General features: G+C 41.1%; 1 long non-coding RNA gene across 2 annotated transcripts in view; it reads left to right on the top strand.

The window, feature by feature from the left end:
* The first annotated feature begins 1,560 nt into the window (after positions 1 to 1,560).
* The window catches only part of LOC114551049 (uncharacterized), a 23,255-nt gene continuing 1,956 nt past the window's right edge, over positions 1,561 to 22,859 (top strand). The window contains exons 1-2 of one of the 2 annotated variants that reach the window (XR_003691819.1): positions 1,561 to 3,262; positions 21,997 to 22,051. This is a non-coding gene — a long non-coding RNA (uncharacterized LOC114551049). The remainder of the gene's footprint in view (positions 3,263 to 21,996; positions 22,052 to 22,859) is intronic. The other variant, XR_003691818.1, reaches the window with a different exon arrangement.

A 22,859-nucleotide genomic window follows, 5' to 3' on the forward strand; every position in this document is an offset into this window, starting at 1 on the left:
ACACTTACCAAGGGCTACACCTGCAGAAGTATTTCTATGTGCATAAAAGGGAGCTTTTGCATAATTACGAGTGAAGATCAGACTTTTATCTTTGTTTTTTATCTCACAGCAGGATTAATACAACAACTTCAGTTACAGCAATACTCCAGATCAATTCAATAGCCCTGCCAAAGCTGTCACTGTTCCACTAATCAACAGGTGGCAGTAATGCACCGAGATGTGCTGCATGTGCCAACAGTAAAGGCAAGGATGTTGAAGACTGCAAGCTATTAAACATGTCAAAAATGCTGGATTTAAACTCTTCAAATTGTGCCTCGCAAATGTTTATTAGGAGGGAAATTCATTCAACACACTTGTAGAGTCTTGGGGCGAAACGCTGAACTTAAAGCCTCTGAACACCACGGGTGATTTCACTTACTGTGGCTGATTAGACCCTTGCTCAGGTTGAAGTGTGCCAGAGCTTAAAGAATTAGGTCATCTTTTCTACCAATAAAAATGATAAAAGGTGTTATTTGTACTGCCCTAACAGGTGCAACAGAGCTAACAAGAGACCCAGGAAGATGTCAGTCTAAACACACCCACACATTCCTGGGAAGAGGTCTAATCAGCCAGGTTAAATGAAAACACCTGTGTGAGTGTTCAAAGCATTAGTTTACAAGAAAAATCAACTTTAAGTTACATAAATTCAGAGATGCAAATCTTTAACTTTTGCTTAATTCTTCTACAGTAGGATTGTTGCCCTTGTTACCTTTTGGACACGTTGTGGAGGTCAGCGTGTTCAGGGTAAAATTTCAAGTTAGTTGAATTTTGGCTGTAAAAATCAGCACAGTGCGCAAGAGCTTGTGCAGCTGGGCATGCTGGAAATAGAAATTGGATATAAGGACCATGCTCTGCACAATGTCAAACTTAACTTTTGTTAAAGACATATATAATGTAGGTCCTAATACAAATAATTTTAGCTCATTAGGTTACTGGTAAATTAAGGCACAAATGCAAAGTTTAATGTTTATTTGAAAATTATTTTAACAAAACGTCTTGTGGATGTTGCAGCTGGTGCTGGTTGGAAGCCAGACCTGTCAAAAGAAACATGCACTCAGTTTGCTAGTTTGGTTACCTAAACATGCAGTATGGTGTCATCTTTGCCTGATTAATTGAATGCAGGTTAACAGTCAATTGTAGAATTGTAAAATGTTTGTGTTCAAGTTACTCACCTCTGATGTGTCTCCTCTCCAGGGTGCTCGTGCTAAAAGAGTCTCCCAGCTTATCGAGCTCCATTTTAAAGGTCCCGGAAGATACCACGTCTTAATTAGTGAAGGGGTGTTTGAGTACTTAGATTAGTTCAGTTCAGGTTATATTTGTCTGATTGTACTAGGTAACGTAATGCAAAGTTAATTGAGATTAATAACAGTAGAAATGTATTGCATGCGTTTGTTGTAGTTTGTATAATTGATTATGTTAAGTTAATTTCATATTTCCCCTGGGCTTTGGTAGGGTTGAGGTAATGTCAGTGGCAGGCTATAAAAGGCTGCCAGTTTCTGTTTTGTGCTGTTCCTGTCAGGGCCATGTGCTGCTGGGTTCCCCAGTGAGGTGTGGTGTGCGCATGGCTTCAATTTTCTGGTAACTTTTGGTAAAATGAACACCTATTTGGTCTGCACTGTACTGCTGCCTCAAGTCTCCTGTTGTAAATATCCAACCGCTACATGGCCATTCTGACAAGTGGTGTCAAGAAGCTGGGGCCTACACCGCAGTGAGGAGTTGAGAATGATTAGAGGTGAAAAGAAAATTGATCAGCAGGAAGATGCAGATGTCGGTGCAAGTGCATCCCCCTGACCAGGGGGCCATGGCAGCTGGCAACCACTGGGGAAAAGCTAGATGAGTTGGCCGGTCTGGTCAAAAATATTCTCCGTTCTCAAACAACCAGAGACCACCACTTGGACCAAGAGTTCTCGTGTCAAGAACAAAGGTAGTGCTAGTGTTTTTGCCTGTGTTTATCGTAACTTAACGACACTTAAGACTCTTCCAAGTGCACCGGAGGCGCATCTCCTAATCAAGGGAGAGTGGTGAGATGGGAGCTATTAATATATGTTCTGTGGTGGAGAGCAGGAGAAATTCAGATGTAGAAGGGACCTGAGGTGGTACAGGGTTTGACGACGGTCAACAACTGCTGAGAAACCCTTTGGGTGTGCAGTGGGACTTGCGTGGACGGCGCAGCTGGACCGATGACCGGACCTGAGGGGCTGCGGTCGGGACCTGCAGAGACGCCCTTTGGGTGTGCAGGAACGACTCACAGTGAGATGTGCAAAGGACTGCAGAGCTGAACCCAGGACAAAGGGGCAGGCTGTCAGACAGCGAGGAGTACGCCTGGCCACCGGCACTGCACGGACGCACCGACCGGATGTCACCGCCCCACTTCCTCGCATGACCGTTTAATTCTTGTTTAACATTCTAATAAAATCAACTCAATTTTTGCTGCTGCAAAATTGAAATTTACCCATATAGAGACAATTTTAAAATCAAACCAAACGTGTGTGGGTGTGTGTCAAGCCTGGGGATTTAAAGGACCTAAATGTCTACTTTGTGACACCGTGAATGAAATGAGAGTACAGACAAGTGGGTAGAGCTGCAGGAGGAGGAGGAAACGGAGGGAGGACATTATGAAAAGATGACTCAGGTGAGGGGACAAGTCATGCAAATGATGTCAGATTTCAGAATAAACCACCAATCCGCAGAGAACCAAAGCTGCTCCTACTGTCCCCCAGATGATGACATTGGAAAAATGTTAACCACCTTTTTGAAAGAATGGCCAAAAGCTGAATAGGCTGTTTGCCTGGTCCCTTTGCTGACGGGTAATGCATGTAGTGTATATGTGCTCATGGACATTGCAGACTCTGAAGATTATGATAAAGTAAAAGAAGCAATTTTGGCAAAGTATGAAATGACTGCAGATACGTACCGTCGAAGATTTTGATATATGAAAATGTTTCAAGGAGAAACCCCACATGAGCTGTATGTTGGTCTTTAAGACTTGTTTTCCAAGTGGGTAAAACCACAGTGAAGGGGGCATCTGAGATGTTGAGCCTTGAACAGTTTCTGAGGATGGTGCACCCTGACCTCGAGGATTGGATTCAGGAGCATGACCCTCTTACTGCAGAGAACGCAGCTCAGCTGGCTGAAGTCTTCACAGCAGCCAGAAGAGGGACCAGACACACCACCTTTGGCCGAGACGACCACAACCATGCCCAAAGCAGTAAGTCCACTGGGGGTGAGTTGGGTTCTGGTCACACTCGGGGTGGAAAAATGGAACTTGTGCTTCATTCTTCTCTACAGTAGCATTGTTGCCGCCATTACCTGTTGCCTCCCGTCTAGGCCGAAATCTCTTGGGACACACATCGATGTCCGCGTGTTCGGGGTCAAATTTCAATTTGGTTGAATTTTTGGCTGTAAAATCAGTGTAGTGCGCTAGAGCTTGTGCAGCTGGGCATGCTTGAAATTGGATATAAGGACCATGTTCTGCACAATGTCAAGCTCTTGTTAAAGCCCTGTTCTCTGAATCTCCCAATTTAAAGTTACAAACAATGCTTTGCATTCTTTCTGACATTTAGATAGAGTAACGCTGTCTCTAATTGTGAGTGTTTCTCTCTGACTCAGTAGTTCCAGACTTTCAAAGCTTCTTACTCAGGCCCAACTTTGCAGCAATTATGCGTCTTTTAAATGTTTTGGATAATGACTTTATTGTACTTAATAAAAAGGCTTTTAAGTCGTTCCATTGATCTTATTTTCAGTTCATTTTTGAGTGAATTAATGCAAATGGTGCATGCAGTAGCTACCTATATATGAAGTGCTACATTAAAAACCTATTAAAGGCAGTAACAAGTCAGCTCCTACAGGACACATTTTGAGAAAAATGTCACACTTATTGTTCTGAATGCACTTATTGTAAGTCAGTTAATATGATCATTATATACAGGTAGATTCCTCAGCCCCTGCAGCAGGGAATATGTTAAAACTATTTCTTCCATAAAAGAGTGCTTCAAAAAAGTGTCTCTCAAAAGCAGGAATAGAAACTAGTCATTTGACAGTATTTGGACATACCAGCACGCTGCAATCCTTTGCACTCATTTATGTGTTTGTGAAACTGTCATTTTGATGGTGTGGTATAGTAATTGCAGAACCATAGCCAGTTTTGTCCATGGTTAATAGAGATTAATAAGATAATTTCTGCATGTGGAGGAAAATTAATTAATGTACAATGTTCTGACCTCTGTCTGAAACCTCTAACATCCCTAACCACACAGGCCCTTAAATTATATTTTTAGAGGCTCTTTTCATTCTGTTTTTAATGATGGGGAAATTAGTCTGTGCCCGCATGCATTTACACAATTTAAGCTGCTAGGTATGGCTTTAAACATTGGTACAGTTTATCCTGTTATGTATTTGTTTGTGTAATTGGCTCTTTATTGTAATTGTCATTATGATTAATTGTTGTGCTCTTTGTTTTTCTGTGTGTTGGCCTTAACATTTCTTCATGCTGAATCGTGTGAACAAAGCTTAACTGAAAGTAAACACTATCAGTTTATTGCAGATGGATTTATTTCCCCATATAGTTCATAAGCTCCCTCTTGCGGACATTGTGTCTTAAATTTTGCATTCAACTACCTTACGGTTAGTAATTGTGTCAAGATAATACATAATTAATGGACCTTTTTCTCAGCAGACATGTTGACTTGTCATAGTAGGAAAAGCACAGCTGAAATTGATAACCTTAACAAGGGCTCAGTTCCATCAAGTGTCCCAGTAAGATATTTCAGTGAGTCAGCATGCACAATACCAGGGTCTCTCCTAAGTGGAATGCAGCCATCATTAATGGGTTTGAATACACCTGTGCTTTTCCTAATATGACATGTCAACATGTCTGCCGTGAAAAAGGGCTATTTATACAGATTTAGGGGCTGTATGAACATTGTTGGGCTGAGGGGATAGCAGTTTTGAATTGTCACATTTCATTTATTTACTAATAACTAAAAGAACATAAGTAATTTAAAATGGTATGCTGCCAAATTAAACCGTTAAGGAATAATTCCACATTCTCTGAAACATGCCTATTCGCTTTCTTACCGAGAGTTTGATGAGAAGACTGATACTACTCTCATGTCTGTATGGTAAACCTGTAGCTGGAGCAATTCCCTATTATACTGTGAGTTATGTGCTGAAGTATTTCTTCCGAAGTCCTGCGATTTTTGTTGCCCCACCCTGCGTCCCAAAAATAAAAATAGACCTAAGATCAGATGATGTTACAAGCTAATATCTATGAAAGTAAATGGAATATAATATAGATATGGAATGAGTTGAATATAAAGTTAAAGATCCTCCCTAGCTCTCACAAAAAAGTCATACTCCTTTTAGCAAAGTGAAGAAACCTTTTCTAACCTCCCCTCCCTCCTAATAACTTTTTTACGGTCACTTAAGGAACATTATTGAATTCTCATTTATATACATCATTATTCCTTAATTTAGTAGTGTGTAGTTCACGTACCGTAAAGCTACATGAACATTAACTCCAAAATGCACCTAAAAAATGTGTTCTTATTTTGCAACAGCAAAGTACTGTGGGACTATTTTCACCTTTTTTTGATACGTGATTCTATACCGGCAAACGGCAGTGGAGCCAAAAAACGAACACCTACAGGTAACTAACTACAGGTACTGCTTGGTGGCGGGTAGCCAAGTGCTGTCAGCAGCAACTAAGTACCTATAATCATTGTAAAGAACATCTTGAAGGTTTTCAACACTTTTATGGAGACCTTTTTATGTAGCGAATTATGCAGCATGTGTGCTGGATAGATGTCTCTAAAAATGCAGCTTAAACACATGTAAAATGCAGGAGAAATAAAGTGGGCAATTGTTGCAAAATGATTAATAAGCCAAAACAAATGTCAATACTTTTTTAAATCTGTATTCTTGCTTAGTCAGCCAACTGGGAACTCAATAATTTGGAGATATTGAATCATAATCTAATTATATTGTTTCCATTTGAGAAATGTAATTCTGGTTTACGGTGGATTTGTCTTTATGGGGGGGGGTACTAATTTCTTTGACAAGGATCGTGCGATAAAAATCAAAGTTAGAAATGAAAGATACCTGGGGGAGAATGACAGCAATGTGATTAAAATGTGGCAATTAAGTAGTTCCTCTTTATTATCCAGCGCACTTAGAGTGAAATGTGGGCCCTGTTCACCCTCTGCAGAATGAATGAGGTGTTTCACTGTTTTAAAATGAATTTTTTTTTTTTTTTTATTTGCAGACTGTTTGCATTAGTTATCTGTTCTCGACAAAAACACCCTGATCAGGATAAAGATGTGAATAATAGCATGTTTGTGCCGCCACCACCCTTCTCGCCCCCTTACCCCAGCCACTTCATATACTCATATAGACACCATATCCACTCCATAATGCTACCTATCGCGTTAAGCCTCTCATCCCCATTCAAACCCAGCGCTTCCTTGCTCCTTTCCCATTTCAATCTGCACTCACTGTAATAGAGTTCGCTATCACATTCTCCCAGTGGGGCAACTTTGCCTCCAAGCCAATCTCTTTAGCTGTAGGTTTTTATACTGTCCCTGGGTGTGAGTCATGGGTCAACAATGAAACTGAGCCCCCCCCCATTCCTCGCTCTCCATTGGCGCGCCGAGACCCCGGCGCCTCACAGAGCGTGGGCTGCCCTATGTTGGATCGTTGGAGCGCTACAGTGTCAACAACCTCTTCATGCTTTGTGCAGGGGTGAATAACTTGGGGCACCCCAGCTGAGATGTGTTTTACTTTGAGTCGTACTGTGGTACTCCACCCCGGAGTAATCTGCAATAATGGAGCTGTTGTGATGTAAACAAAAGACCTCCAGTGCTGGTGTCTTTTATACCAAGATAACACCATATATACCAACAAAATACTATTTACACTCACTGGATGCAGAGATTTACAAGAGGAATATAAATTACCAACTGTGATAATCTATTAATCCCTTTTTAATAATTTTTTAAGCAAAAACATTGTCTGGTTCTGCTGTTTGATGGCCTTTAAAAAAACTGAATCTTTGGGTTTTGGACTGTTGGTCGGACAATTTGAAGACGTCCCTACGGAAAATGTGATTCACAATTTTCTGATGTTTTTTTCAGACCAAACGATTGAGCCCTGAACTCTTCTAAATGATCTCTCTCTTTGTCAAACACCTTCTCAATTCCTGTGTATTTAGGGGAAGAGACTCTGATTAATTAAAGTGTGGTGCACTGTTTGAAGCTTTCACTGGTCTACAGCTATTTGTTAAAAGTCTGACAATGTCAAAGAGTAGTTCTGTTAAGGATATGTGACGGTGGTGTGCCTGGTGTTCTGAAGGGTTATCTCCTGATTGCAAAACGTCACTGCAATCTCTGATTTACGTTTGAATCTGTTACTGTCATCTTTCAAAACAATCCACCAATTTCAAAATCATGTCCAACTGATTGGAGTCTTTTCCAGAGGGTGTGTCAGCGTGATGGCAGCAAAGTGGGCTGATTGGAAAGATTTATTGTTTGGCAAGGCGTGCTGATCAGAACCAAAGGCCATGCTGTGATGTGTTAATCAAACCGTGTGTGTGAAAGGCCTGTCGCTGATGGAAAGGAGAATGATGGGTGTGTTTGAATTCTACAAACCTTAAAAAAAAGGAGTGAACGCAGCCCTTATGTGAGTGTCTTCATTAAGCATTTTGATCTAAAATCTCCATCATTGCTGGAACATCTTTGCCCCTTTTTAATGGCCGCTTTAAAGAGTGATATTTCAGTGTGAAATGCATATTTAATCCTATTAGAGTCCATATAACGAACAAACCATGTCCCATCCACTAATTCCTACTTCTGTTTTCAGGATTACATTATAATATAGCAGCTATAAACCAGTGACGCCAGAATAGGGGGGGAACCAGAATATGGGGGAACAAGACTTTTTGTCCCCCTGCTTTCAGGTGTTCAGTGCTGCTCAACTCTACTCATGTCATAAGTCACCAAGATAGCCACCCTTGTTTTTTTTATTTTTATTTTGGTATGTATTTTTTCTCGTATTCTGGCAGCAGCAGGAGATGTGACAGTTGTTTTTAGTGAGTTGGATGAACTAATGTGTGTCTACCTCACTGCTAAGCGAAGACCTGCATCTGACCTCAGTAGGCGCACTCAGTACTAGAAAAAAAGCCTAACGGACTAAACCCTGCTGTGCTGCGGTGCTTTCTATTTGCTAGGCATATTGATTGGTTGGTTGGTTGGTTGGTTGGTTACCGTGTCCATAACATTAGCCCTAAATGTTGTGTAATAAACAAGAATACACTGTTTTTGTGTTGAGAAATGTCGCAGATATCATTGTAAAATCCCCATTAAAGTAAACCCCGACAGTTAGGGTTGGGTACCTTTCACATCTGAACAAATACCACTACTGGTACCTGGAATTCGGTTCCGATACCCAACGGTACTTTTTTCGGTACTTTCCCTCTGTAATTACAAAAAAATATATATATATATATATATATATCTCTCTCTCAAACCTATTTACTTAGAACATTATTTAAACAAAAATAAAAAACCCTCCCTCTCTCCTCCCAAACCCGTCCCTACAACCTATTCAATTGAATAATTATAAATTTCTTACTCACTGTAACTTTTATTGTATTTGTATATTATATATTTTTTAATCATGGCAGTTTTTAATTGCTCTTTAATGATTCATGTATAGCACTTTGAATTGCCTTGTTGCCTTGGTTAAAGGTATTGTGGAGGATTTTCCCGAATTTTAGAAAAGAACCGCCCTCTGTACTTTTTGAAAAAATGCACAGGCGCAACACTCTGCCTGCTCCCGAGAGGGAACGCCTATTAAACGTGTGCACGAGAGTGCACTGTTTACAAGTTGCTGTTGGCATGGCTCAAACAAGCCTACTTTCCAAAAGAAGATTTGCACTTTTTCACAAATTGAGATGTTTACCGTGTGTGCGTGACTTGTGCCAGGGCTAGCATCGCTAATCACAGCTTTCATCAACTTTTACTAGCAGTGATTTTAAATGGATTTCTCCAAATAGCCAAACTTTACCTGTGGAGTAGAAACTTCATGACTGAGGCACCAGTGGGAAGCCCAACCTGTGCTTTTAGCGCACGCCAGCGTGTGAAATATTCTCCCAAAAGCTTCAATGAATGGCTGAAACCGTACTCAAGCTCACCACACATATACACCTGAAAGCTAGGGACGTGCACGTACGACGGCCTTACGTAAACATATCACCAGAATGATTGACAACTAGGAGGACCAATAGTCATGATGATCCACCCGGAAAAAGAAAATCCTCCACTATACCTTTAAGGTGCTGTAGAAATAAGTTGCCTTGCCTTACAATCTCAGTCAGTTAGTCCCCAGGCACCGAAACCACCATTGTGCCTGCTCGTGTCATAGGAAGTGTAACGTCAACAGCACCGCGACTGCTTTCGGCTCGCTATTAATATCATATCGCGGTGAAAGGTGTCTGCGGGAAGTTTTGAAAAACTGAAACCACGCTTGAAACCACTTTATCAGCAGTGCCATGACGCTTTGTGACTTCAACAAAACTGCAGAGCCCACGTTGCTCCGTCCACACCTCTGCACGTGCGTGTGTGTCGGACCTCTGCTCTCTGTCAACATGCAGAGAGGACAGATAAGCTTGCGCTTACTCTCAGGTACCGAAATTTGGCACAGTTTGATTTTACCTGAACCAATACTCGGTAGTACCGACGTGATTCGGTCGGTACCGGGTTCGGTACCCAACCCTACCGACAGTAAGGAGAGTTCCAGGTGGTAAGGTCCGTTATCCAATGGGAGGGACAGGCGAAGGACTCTCTTTGAGCGTCAAATGTCGCAGCAGATGGGATTACATTGGAATTAGTTGAAAGCCCCCTGCGTCTGTCTGCATGAGACACAGACACCTTTTGCATCAATATCAAAGGCCCCTGACCAAGCGCTGGTTTTTGACACGCTGGGAGTGAGACGGTTTGTGTAACAGTGACTCTGAGCCCTAGCCTAGAAATCTAGACGCACCCTAGCGGCAGCAAATTTAATTTGCAGCCAGGGGGTGTCTAGGCACTCTCCGTTGACTTGCGAGCTGGAAAAACCAAACTCTGATCAGGCCAATCACATCGTGTATAGAGTCGGTGGGCGGGCTTATGGCTGCTGCTGCTGGGAACAGCGGTCTTCTGGAAGACTTGAAGTTAAGCTTTTCTTTGAGAAAAGAACAAAGAACGGCACAGAAATCATTCTTAAAAAAGGAAGATGTGTTGTGAGTTTTGCCGACCGGATACGGCAAAAATTTAATCTATCAACTAGCTCCGCTACCTGCCTGGTTGTAGCGCTATCCTATTGCGTGCAGAGGGAATTTGAAAGACAACCGTTTATCCCGCTACTCAGATTGAGCTCTGTCAATGGTGAGTTCCCAGACCCAACATCTGGATGTGGGTCTGGCTTGTCAGGCTATCGGAGCCCCTCAATGTCCTTAATTTCTAAAGTAAGAACTTCTCAGAAGAGTTCACACTCACCATAGAAGGCCTTGCGTGCTCACCGCTTTTTGCCAGACTGCTGCGCTAAAAATATTATTCATTTCTTAGGATTTCTTACCATATTGTAGTTGTACAAAAAACTAATGGGCTAGGCTGAGATTGACGTGAAAAAGTTGACTCGTCTATTACGTCATCGAAAGCTGGACGCCCCCCAACTTATTCTGGCACCACTGCCGTATACTGTATACCGTGCAACATACAAGTTGGACCATGTTTTGGCTTCTAACCGAAGCATAAAAATGTTTGTATGAAAATTTAAGTTAAATATAGGAGATGTCATTGGCTGTTAACAGTCCTACTTTTAAAGGAATAGATTGGTTTGCTGAGAGTTAAATGAGAAGACTGATGCCCCTCATGTCTGTGTAGTTAGATAGGTTGGTATAGGAGGATTTTGTTACTGCTGGTCACAACTACGCTATTTGTTTCCCTCTACATATAACCTATTTATATTTAACTCTTTAAGAAAATAGCATTTCCCAAAATCTCACATTATTCCTCTTGAACAGAATCATAAAGTTTAGCGATAAAGGTTATATTTCACTAAATGTACACACTGTATTTGGAATAAAACCCTTCAAATATCCCCCTGTATTTTTCACCTCAGTGCTCATTGCGATTAAACCCTATTCTTCTGTCTCAGGAAGCCTCTCCACGTATAAAACACAGCCCGGTCTCTTGGCAACTGGCACATTATTCTATTCTATTAGAGGCTTCAGGATTAATAATTATGGGGTTTAATCTGAAGCATGGCTAATGTCCAGCCAGGCTCTCTCACTGTGGCATTGTGCTGCAGTGCATTTGGGTCTGGAGCAAGCAAATGGTTGCTCAGGTCTCCAATGCAGCGTCCTTTTATAGAATGTCAACAGCTGGAGGAAGAAAAATAAAAAAAAGCAATGAGCAAAGAGCAGGTTCTTGCTGAGACTCCAAATAAAACAATTTACACACAACTTGGGGCCTTGGCTCAAATCCTCCCGAGCTGGGAGCTAATTAAAAAATGTGACCTCGCACAAAAGAAGGCATAAACAAGTTTTATCCCCCTTTGCTCTGGTGCCATTTCCATTTTTTTTCTCTGTACCCTTAACTGAATGAGTCTCAGGGGAGTCCGACTGAGAAAAATGAGTTACTGATTTCACTCTGACAACTTGGCTAAGTAGCTTACAGGAGCAACAACTGCACTCTGAAGGCTGCAGTGTTTCACAGTCAGATGTGGCTCTCACTGATCATTTACATATAAGAATTGTTTCACACTGGAACTTGATACAGTATTTTAACAGAAAGGAAAAAAACATGACGTTAATTAAAACATTAATGCACATAAAACTCGTAAAGTTTTGACTATCTGAAGTTATTTCCCACTGTGGTTTTTGCCCACTTTGAAGTAAATTAATCACTACAGCAGGCGTGTAAAAATGGGTCAGTTGATACATCGACCAATAGCTTTGGGAGAAATATTGGAATTTGTCCTGCTACATAATTCACACCGGGACTCATTGTAAAAAATAAAAAAAAAAGAGGCTGACATTTGATGAATACATCCATCAAACAAGTCGATTGAACTGGATTCTGGTGCATGTGAGAGAGCTTTGATGTGTCCAGACTGCACACTTTGTACACATGTGGTGTTGAGGATTTGCTGAGGCTGTCAGGCCTTTTGTGAATGGGGATCGTTACATTAAAGAATAATCCCCGGAACAGACATCATACAGGTCAGTGTTATTTAGATCCAAATAATGCCTAGCGAAGTATCCCTGCTAGCTCATGGCTCAGTGTTTAAATGTTTTTACCTTTAAGATATGTAGCTGTCAGAGTGACAGTGGGTGAGCAGGAAGCGATTCAGTGTCTTGCTGAAGGACATTTGGAGAGGATAAACGGCTTTTGATGGATACACACTGGCTGTCGGCTGGGATAGAACCTGTGACCTTTCCGATAAAGGAAGGTCTCTGTACCCACTAGGCCACCCAGCCACCTCATTTCTTTTTATATGGACAAGAACCAAGGTCAAGAACATGTCTGTGTTGCATTTGCAGTGACAGGTGGGGATTTTAGCACTGAATCTGTCCATGATCTCTACGTTTGATAGGATAGTTGTTGATCACAGCAGTGGGAAATAACTAATTCCAGGTACTCTCTTTACTTTAATTAAGTACTTGTTCCATGCACTTCTATTTTTGGAGTACACCACTACTTCCACGCAAGTACACCGACCCTTTCACTATGACCATAGTGCTCCGATCAGATTACATGGTTACTTTTTTGCTTCTACTTAAGTAGTTTTCAAGTTCTTCTCTTGAGTCGCATTCAACTAATAATTCCGATTTATTACAGGTCTTATTCTTGTATTTCTGGTAATAATGCCATTGTACTAACCAATATATTTAATTATTCCTGTGCAAACATATTTCAGTATTCTCGTTTTCTACAATATCTGTGCACGGCAAAGGTATATTATTAAAAGAATAATGATAAGAGTACCCCTATTAGCAAATATAAATCACCACTGATGATAGGCTTACTGGCCTATAGGTAAGGTAGTCACTAAGAGCCACCCACAGATACAGTTCATCCTAAGGATTCACTGTGCAAACATGTATGTGTAACAATAAAAGATGATTTATGAAATCATGCCAACCATATTTTAATAGCTTAGTATTCTTTGCAAAAAATGTATGTATAAAGGCTTTAGGCTGCCCTACATGTTATTGTAGTTTAATATTCAACTTCATTTTATACAATATATGTAGTAGGGGGGTCCTTGATCTGTCTCTTTCAGTTAAGGGGTCCTTGGCTTAAACGTTGAAGACCCCTGCTATTGAGTACTTTTTAATGCATTTTTTCTACTTTATTGGATACCCATCATGTGAATAGAAGCATCTTGGCATGCTGACCTGCCAACTCCATCAAATACACTGCGCTTGACTTCACCACAACACAGAGGGCCTGATTTACTAACACTGGCGCAGTTTGCGCTGCGTCTTTTTATGCGAGTTTGGTAATAGCGCACGCTATGCTTCCACATTTTGCGTAGTATTTATCAACCCTGACACCCATCAGGCAATCAGCGTCTTTCTCCGCCCACTATACCGTAAATTGCGCTGTAGCGAAGCGGTACTTGTGCTATGATACGGCTGAGTGCAGACTGCGATATTCCCACTGCTGATGCTATGACTGTTTGAAATGATCCTGATGCCAATATTTGTAATGTAGCGAGGAGTTTAACAACTGCTGGAATGGGATGTGAACGCTGAGTGGGAGATTCAATTTCATCTGTGATTTCTTCCAGTAACTCTAATATTGCATGGCTACTTGATCTGTAACTCTAAATGATGTTGTGTTCACTGACAAGGTGTGATTCTTATGTTAAAAACATTTTCAGCCTCGCCAATGTCTTCGTCTTGCTCAAATTACTGTTGCCATTTCACCAGCGGCATAAAGGTCTACGAGGAAACTCTATTGCGGCTGGTTCAGACCTGCTTTTAAGAGGCGGAGAATTTCCCCCGCAGAATAGAGACGCGCTCTTACTGACAGTCTTTGTAAATATCACGGAATATATAATTAGGTGCACTTTGCGCTTATTCTCCCACCTTTTTGGGTGGAACTCCCACTTTCCCCACGACCCTCCCACGAACGCATATTGAAAGCGCAACTTGTCTCTTCTCGCTCATGTGGCAGACAATCTGCGGTTTTACCCAAGTGCGCCCTGTTTGTAAATAGCCCGCATCGGTTACGTCCGTCTTTGCGACCAATTAGCGCCTGGAAACAGGCGCAAACGGCTAGATAAATCTAGCCCTGAGTGTATGGTTTGTAGCTGCTGCTGTAGTGGGTCAAGCACACGTCGCATTTTTTTCCTAGACCGTGGTACAAAAAGGGTCAAAGCCATTAACTGGAATATGGGCTATTTTAAAGTACCGATTCCCAGCCCTGGTGACGAGACATGAACTTCGGTCTCCTGCTTGAAAATCTGACCCGCTATGCATCCCTCCATCCACCACCTCCACACCGTTACTTTCCACCTCGCTATATAAGGGGGATGTAAATCTTAGGATACCGGGGCGGTACAAAATGTTACCTTAACCAATGGAAATGATGGAGAAAACCATAAAAATAAGACCCGATCTGTAATAAACCAGTACTATGAGGAGGATTATTTAGTACTCTTTCCACCCTGGATTATCATTTAAGACACAATGGTAACTTTGACCTTGCAGACCTACTTTTCCCAGGGGGGAACTGCCACTCATGGAAACTTTCAGACATTCCCTATCTTTGGGTATTCTAGTGACTCATTCCCTTACACACTTGTAGTTGCAGACATTTGAGCTACACATGTATTACTTGCACGGGGATAAATCACATCTTTTATAGTAGTACCTTCCCTGTCTGTGTTGATAATCTAGCAGCCCTATGATGCAATGTCTCGATAGAGGCCAATAAAAGCCATAGATTATTAATGAGCCTTTGAATAGAGAGTTTTGAAATGTCTATAGGTGGGTATTCCAACAGACTCATCCCTCATCTGCACCGCCGTAATGAGACACCTGGTGAGACGAAAGGGAGGCAGCATGGCGAGACAGCACAGAGCAATCTTCCATTGAGCCAAAGATCTCTGCAGCACCCTGAGAGGCTTCACTCTTCCGATGCTTATTAATCCTGAGAATGAAATGAGGTTAACAGTGCTGAGTGGTTCAGAAACAGCCATCAGGGGTCGGGTGTGATTTCGATCTGCGGATAGAGGGGAACTCTTTAAGATTGTGACAAAATTAGGGAAGACTTGTGGAGCGAGATATCCATGATTTGTTAAAAGTGACATGTATTTTTCTAAAATGACTGACAGCATCAGATAAGTTTTTTGTAAAGAATTGGAAGTCGGTTGACGAAATGCAACAGTTTGAATGGATCCTCCTTTTGTATTTAAGAGATGCTTGCAGCATTGTATTTACTTGTGTAGTTTGATCCATATGTAGCATCTAGTCTAAAATGCCGAGTCTCACCTCAAAGCTCATTTATCTATTTTGTAGCTTTTGATCATTTCACATGATCTCCTGTTTCCTAGGCAAAGAATGAACTTTATATCTCAACTTTTAAAGAAAAGGAAAGGAGAATTCCTGAAAGTACTCTGGGAAAACTCCTTGCCTGGTTCAAGAATTACAACATACATCTCTGATTTGTTCAGCCATTCAAATAGGTCTGGTCATCAATAAGCATATTGATGACCCCATTCAAATATATGTATTCCACATTAAATATAGTTTATTAAATGTGTCACCCTGGATGTTAGCTTTTAATGTGATTCTCATCCTCCCCTCTATAATTGTCTATGCTAATCCCATCTACTTTTCATGGACAAGTCTGTTTTTTGTGCCAACTTCATATTCAAAGTGTCAGAGTATGTTTCATGCTCTATTCTTATGCTCCAATGCTTTTTGGTTATTTGTTTTATGTTTCTTAATGCATGACATTAAGTGGAAATTTGGTCATCCAGGCGTGCCACTAACACCGCACAAATTATTGCTTCAACATTTTGCATTTCATCCTTCTTTGATTTTTATCTGCGAGGCAGAAATGAAGCCCTATAATTTTTTGGCTCATAAATATCACTTTCGCGTTATCTGATTGTAGAGTTTAATCATATTGAAGATGCAATCTGAAATATAATTGCTGTTGTTTTCATTTTGGCAACAGCTTTGGCGCCAAAGATGCTTTACTCCAGCGATTCTGCAATGAAGCCATCTGTCAATCAAAATACATTTTTAGATGACGTTTTCTTACTTGGATAGGTGTCTTTTAAGCTGCTATAATTCATATTTTTATATTAACAATTGATGAAAAGACTTTGTGGAAGGTGTCTCTTGTAGAATTATCACCCGAGTCTGCAGATTTCATTAGAAAAGCTCACCCTACCTGTCCACCAACAAATTGCCGACGCACAAAGTTAGCGGCAAGCTGATGAACATTGTGGAACATTTAGCAGCTGTAGAGAATGATATTTCCCTAAGGAATTGGTGGAGACCAAAACAGAGTCCATGAACACTGGACTTAAATTCATCATTTATATCTAGAAAAATGATTCCAAATGAATGCTTTGAATATCAACTTTATAAGGTGTTAATATTGACAAAACCAACATTATTTTAAATAATAAAAACAGTACAGAGCAAACGAGTTATGCTGCAGAAGTTACTTTCTGAGGTTAAAACTATATCTGGATATCACAGTGCAGTGATATGAAATGTTTGTAGGAAACAGAGTTGAATACAAAATGAAAACTTCAAATGTTATACTTATTAGGATTATTACTTGAAAATTGAGCCTCTTGAGCTGCTTCAAGAATGGCAATAAAAACACTGCGGCTGTGGATGAAGTTATTAAACATGAATAATTAGTCATCCTTTCATCTACATGAACTTAGAGGTAGTTCAGCAGCTTAGGACAAGAATATGTTTCATGCTGGAAAATGTTCAAGGGCCACTCAGAAGTCTTTTGTGGGCTGCAAGTGGCCCCTGAGCAGGACTTTGAGTACCACAGATCTACAGTGCCATGTGTCAGTGAGACTCTCTGAGCACGGCATTAACTACAGGAGTTGGCTCCTCTCACCCATTGGATGGCAAGAGTACAAAAGTTTTCTACAGTGCATGTTTGCATGGTGATAAGTAATATTTTATTAAAGGTGTGATATGGCCTTACCTACAGAGGATGGAGGCAGTCTCCGCTTCAATCAGAATTGCACATAACGAATGCACGGTTGTGCATTGCCGGTGCTGCAGGCGAGATTGCTTACGCTCCCTTCAGTGTTTGAACTCATCCGGCAACACATAAGTGAAATAGGGGTCACCACACTCCTCTGTAGTCTCACAAAGTTCCGTGTGTGTATTTTGAGTGGGCATATGTGTGTGAAGGACGGCAAGTGAATGAAAATGCGACGCAGCAAATCTCTGAGCAAATCCTTTGCTATATTCTTTTGAAAATCCTCGAGCTCCTCTCTCTCCCGCTTTCATGCTTGATGCAGCCTAGAAATTTAGCGCCGCTGCAATTCTGCTCACTCAACTGCTCCTATACTATTTTTATGGGCAACAACAGCTAACCATCACAGCCAAGAACCATTAACTGCAATGGCACACGTGGTTTTGTGTTACATCCCCTGTAGCGATTGATGAAAGGTGCTGCCCGGTTGAGAAACACTGCAACAAGCAGACGGTGATATTCGTTACCTGAATGATGCTTTGGGGCTGCGGTGTAGTGGCCAAGAAATATGAGCACCCAGGTTTCTGCCCCATTGGCCAAGAGGAACATTTCCCCACAGTCTCACGATTAGTCTGGCAGGCCTCTTCCCCCCAGCGAGGTGTGATTCTCCCCTACAGCTGTTTGTCACGGCCGTGTGAAGTATTGCCCTACAGTCACATGCCGCTGCACTAAAATGCATCACACTGCGAGTTTGTCAGTTCAGGATATATGAGCATATGTGTTGCTTTGTGTCTGCTGCTGAGTGTTACGGCACCTTAAGCCATCCCTGCCTGCCCACGCCGAACAATGGTGGCTTCTCAAATCAGGTCGTAGCATTTGCATAGAAATTGGTTCTAGATTGGGAGATAGGCCCTCAAAAATGCTCTCTCTTTCTGTGTCAAACTCACACAAATAAACAGTCATATAGAAAGTCAGTTCCTTTAATACCCAATCACTTGGAAACATGGAACACTGCTCAAGAAAGTCAGAGGGGAGGACATGATGAGAAATAGATCTAAGGACAATCTTTCATGTTTACCAAAAGGGTGAGTGGCAACCAGAGAGGATTTCAAATGCAGAAATTCTCTTTACGGCACTCTCTTTTAAGATATCTGTAATTTACATGCCTTTGGTCCTCCAAACTCCATTCCCAGTTGTTTAATATTCATATTTTGATTATATCAGAAGTTCCTTAGTTTATCAGCCTTTAACAGCAAATATCCTTGTCATTTCTGCTTTCTTGGAAGGTAAATAGGTTGACTGGGCAGAACAGGGGAAAGAGAGAGGGGACATGTGGCTTGAGCAACAAATCCTCAAACGACACACATGAGCATTTATTTGGACACCTATCAAGAGGATCTGCCACCGCTATGGTTGAAGGAATAGTTCAACATTTTAAGAAATACGCTTATTTGCTTTCTTGCCAAATTAGATGAGAAGATCTCACATCTGTATGTTAAATATAGGGCTATATACCCCAAATCTACTTGGTTAATGCATGACTGATGGTTGTTTCCTAGCCTTAAAGAAAACTACATTCACCGTGACATCCAACCATTGAACCAGACTGACTGACTGAGATTATTGTTGTTCAACACTTAAATATAGCTTGACTATCAATCTTAAAGCAGTGTCATCCTCTGTCGTAATCCTAAACGTGCAAATAAATTAAAGATCCACTTATTTTGTATTGCATTTTCTTAATATAATCTTTGTTTTCTTGCTATCTTGTTTTTAACTGTTTTAATGTCTACTGTTTTTATCTGTACACTTGTAGCACTTTGAGATGTGTTCCTCATGTGTAAAGTGCAATACAAATAAAATGTATTAGTATATTATTATAAAAAAGAGACAATGTGGCTGTACGGTTGATAGTGTAATCTACTGTATTTCCATGTGGAGAATAGAGAGAATATCATCCTTTCTATTGGCAGCTTCTTTCTAAACAAAAAGGCTTTGTATGTGGACAGGAAAAGAATGAAACAACAATGTTCAATACATGGCTTCATTAGGAGGGGGTGCTTCCCGAACGACAGCTTTGTCTTGCGATGTCTGTTTTTTTGCTCTTGATGGACAATAATAATTTGTTATAATTTACACTGCCACAGGACACAAACATTAGGTGTATTCGGAACCATTCCCCATCACAGAAATAGTCCACTATAAAATACCCACAGTGCCCAGCTAATTTTAGCGCATATACGATGTACCTACATTTTACTCTTGTATACCACAATGCCATGCGGTTGCGTTTTCCCGGAGGAGGAGGAGAAGAAGGAGCAAAAGGACTCGTTTGGTTATTCCCAATATCACACGTTATATAGGGAATGGTGAGTGAGTAAATGGGAGAACGGTTTCGAACACAGCTATTGATGTAAAAGGCATGTGAGCAATCAATGCTGTAGTTTTTCACTGCAGACCAGAGCGAGCAAGAGCCAAAATTTCAGGTCAAATCACTTTCCCAAAACCCTCAACTGCTGCAATCATCTGTTGCTTTTATTGCTAAACTCTCATAACCAGGGCAGGTAAAACAGGAGACTGCTGCATCGTCGGCCATAAACCTTTTTGAAGCCTCCATGAACATTTTACCTTTTCTTATTTTTTGGGCATTTTTTTGACAGGACAGCTGAAGACATGAAAGGGGAGATAGAGGAAGAATGACATGCAGCAAAGGGCCGTAGGTCGGAGTCAAACCTGGGCCCGCTGCTTCGAATTGTAAAAACCTCCTATATATGGGTGCCCGCTCTACAAACTGAGCTATCTGGGCACCCAACTTTTTACAATTTCTTCCTGGATATTGAAAAGATGTTTTCGAGGAGCCAGAGTTGGAGGAAAGCTGATAAATGTCAGAGGTTGATAGCTAAACTGTGGACCGAGCAGCAGGGGTCTGGAGAAATGAAGCAGGGTAAATGGCATTCTGTTGCAGAGACACTCGGCTGTATTGACAGCTATCTCAGCGGGCATCATGAGCTAATGCCAGGTTGCCTGATGCAGGTGTCTAAACTTAAAGAACACCTTTGTGTGTGTGTGTGGGGGGGGGCGTCCGAGTATGAGTGGGGCTGCAAGTTAATAGATGGAAAGTTTTCTCCTCGCTTTGTGAATATCATATGTGTGATTTGGAATGTCAGTACGACGTATTTTAGGCTGATATCGTCAGAAAAGAACTCAACACCTTTTGCTCTGTGATATATGAGCAAGGTGCAGAAATTGTCCTGGTGTCTGAGAAACCTGACAAATGTGTCCCAGAGAGGAACATCAGCCAGCTCAAGCAACTGTATGGAACATTATCTGCCAAGGACAGTTTGTTTTTGCAGTTACGTGATGATGTATAGCATTCCACAGCTAAATAAGTGGAGTGTTTCTTCTGTTGTCAGGCAAGGAGAATCTGATTTGACGTAAGAATAGCCGATAAAACATGTTTGCAACAATCCGCACAAGCACTTAAACAACAGCTTTGTCTCAGCTGCATTAGTAATGACTTATTACTGCTGTCATTCATGTTCTGGATGTGCTATATATCACAGTATTTGACAGTAATAAAACATGTCACAGCATTTCTTGAAGATGTAATTGAAAGTGGCGTACGATTTGATTTGTATTCATGAACGTGCCATGCAGCTTGTTCATGGAAAGTTCAATTGCTTGCCTGGACAACAGGAGATTTGAGAAAGCAGGTTTGCGTTTTTTTTATTTTTTTATTAAATTGCTCATTATGCTTTTTGTCTTTTTCCCTTTCCTTTATTGTTTATAAAATATATATTTTTTTTTTTGTGCACGTTATAGGTTTACAAAGTGAAAAAGCCCAAAGTCCACCCAAAAGGGACTTATCTCCAAAAGAAAACACTGTTCACAAACTGCTCCAAACACTCTATTGTAGTCCAGCCAACAAAGATAGAAGATAGCTAAAACAGAGCTCAACACACAGGGTGAAAAGAGGAGCCGTGCGGTACAACAAAAATATGGTGTTTTTTGAAAATTAAACCATGTAAACCTATTCTGATATAACCTCTAAATACATTTATGAACTTGAAAATGAGCATAATATGAGCACTTTAATTGGCCATTTAAATTGTAAGCCTTTTTATATCCTACACCTATACCTATAATCATCATAAACATTATAATAATTAGTAGGCATTATAAAAGAAATGGACTGGACTTAAGCACTGCTGGGGAAAAAAAGACATTCTCTGCATCTGGATGGAATTCTTTAGCTTTAAATTCTCCCACGTAAATGCATATAATTCAACTGCACTAAATGTCTGAAGGTGTTATTTACTCGGAGTGATTAAATTAGATTTCAGACACCCGGCGCGTCGACTCCAGATGCTCCATCTGACTGAACACGGTGTGACGCGTTCCAGAATAAAAGAAGAGAAAGCTGCAGGAAAGATTCTATTTGCCGTTGAAAGAACAATCTGTGCTGTGCGGTATTCACTTGAGAGAACAGACCATTGATGGGATTTTGAATAAAAACAGTTTTGGACAACAGAGCTTGGCAGGTATAGAACTGTATCTCAGAACCAGCTGTTTCCCTATGTAATTAATTACCGGCAGATCATGATTTTGCTCTTATGTTGGACTATGAGCACAGCCATAGAGAGCTGTCACTGCAAAATTCACATTATGTGTTTGACAAAAGACAAAAACGCTGTCCTTGCAGAGATTAAATGTTCTTTTTTTTTTACAGCAGGAAATAAGGGTGCATGCTGGCCAGGTTGTCTCCTGTAAAGGCCTATATAAAGGTAAGTTAACAGCAAGACATATTTTACAGCATTTTGAAGTGAAGAATAGAATCTCACACACCTTGTGGCTTTGTATTAAGTTTTATGCCGAAAAGTCTGTCATGGATGTAGCACATAATGTGAAGCGAGGGTTCGGCTGAATTCTGTCCAAAATGGATGGCTTCCAGCTCTCTAAAGAAATCCATCCCCTGCTCCTCTGCAAACGAGCCAGGATGTTAACACTATTGACATTAGCGATGTAAGCGTACAGGGCCGGGGAGGGGACAGCCAAGTGTGTGCTGAAGTCCCTCCGGCAGTATTCAATGTTTGTCTCTGTGACCCAGAACTACCTTCTGACAAAAGCGCTACCTCATTTCAATGCTAATGTGCTGTTATGGGTATTTTCAAAAGCGTTTGCTGCTATTTATTATGAATCAGCTTACCTGAGAGGCGCCGGTTAATCCTGTAGATCCCTGCACAGCTGCTGTGCGCCAAGAGGTCATGGAGATAGTGTTTAAATAGACTCTGCCTCCCTTTATTATTCCAAGGGGACAACAACCCGTCTGTACACAGCCGGCAGATTGACTATTTTCTCCTTTTTTTTTTTTTCCCTGCATGTCTGCTAAGTGGCATCAAGGTAAATGTCACAGGGTCAACTAGCACACTGTTTTCACATAACAAGACCTCTTCTGGTCGTTTCTTCATGTCTAGGAAGTCATTTTATGAAAAGCTTGGAGCAACCCGTCCTAACCTGGAGGCTCGCAGACACTTTCTGAGGCAGGTTGTGAATAGAGGACAGCGTAATGTATTTGAAATATGGACACTGTAA

This window comes from Perca flavescens, chromosome 24 (assembly GCF_004354835.1).
Source record: "Perca flavescens isolate YP-PL-M2 chromosome 24, PFLA_1.0, whole genome shotgun sequence".
NCBI classification, from domain to species: Eukaryota; Metazoa; Chordata; class Actinopteri; order Perciformes; family Percidae; genus Perca; species Perca flavescens.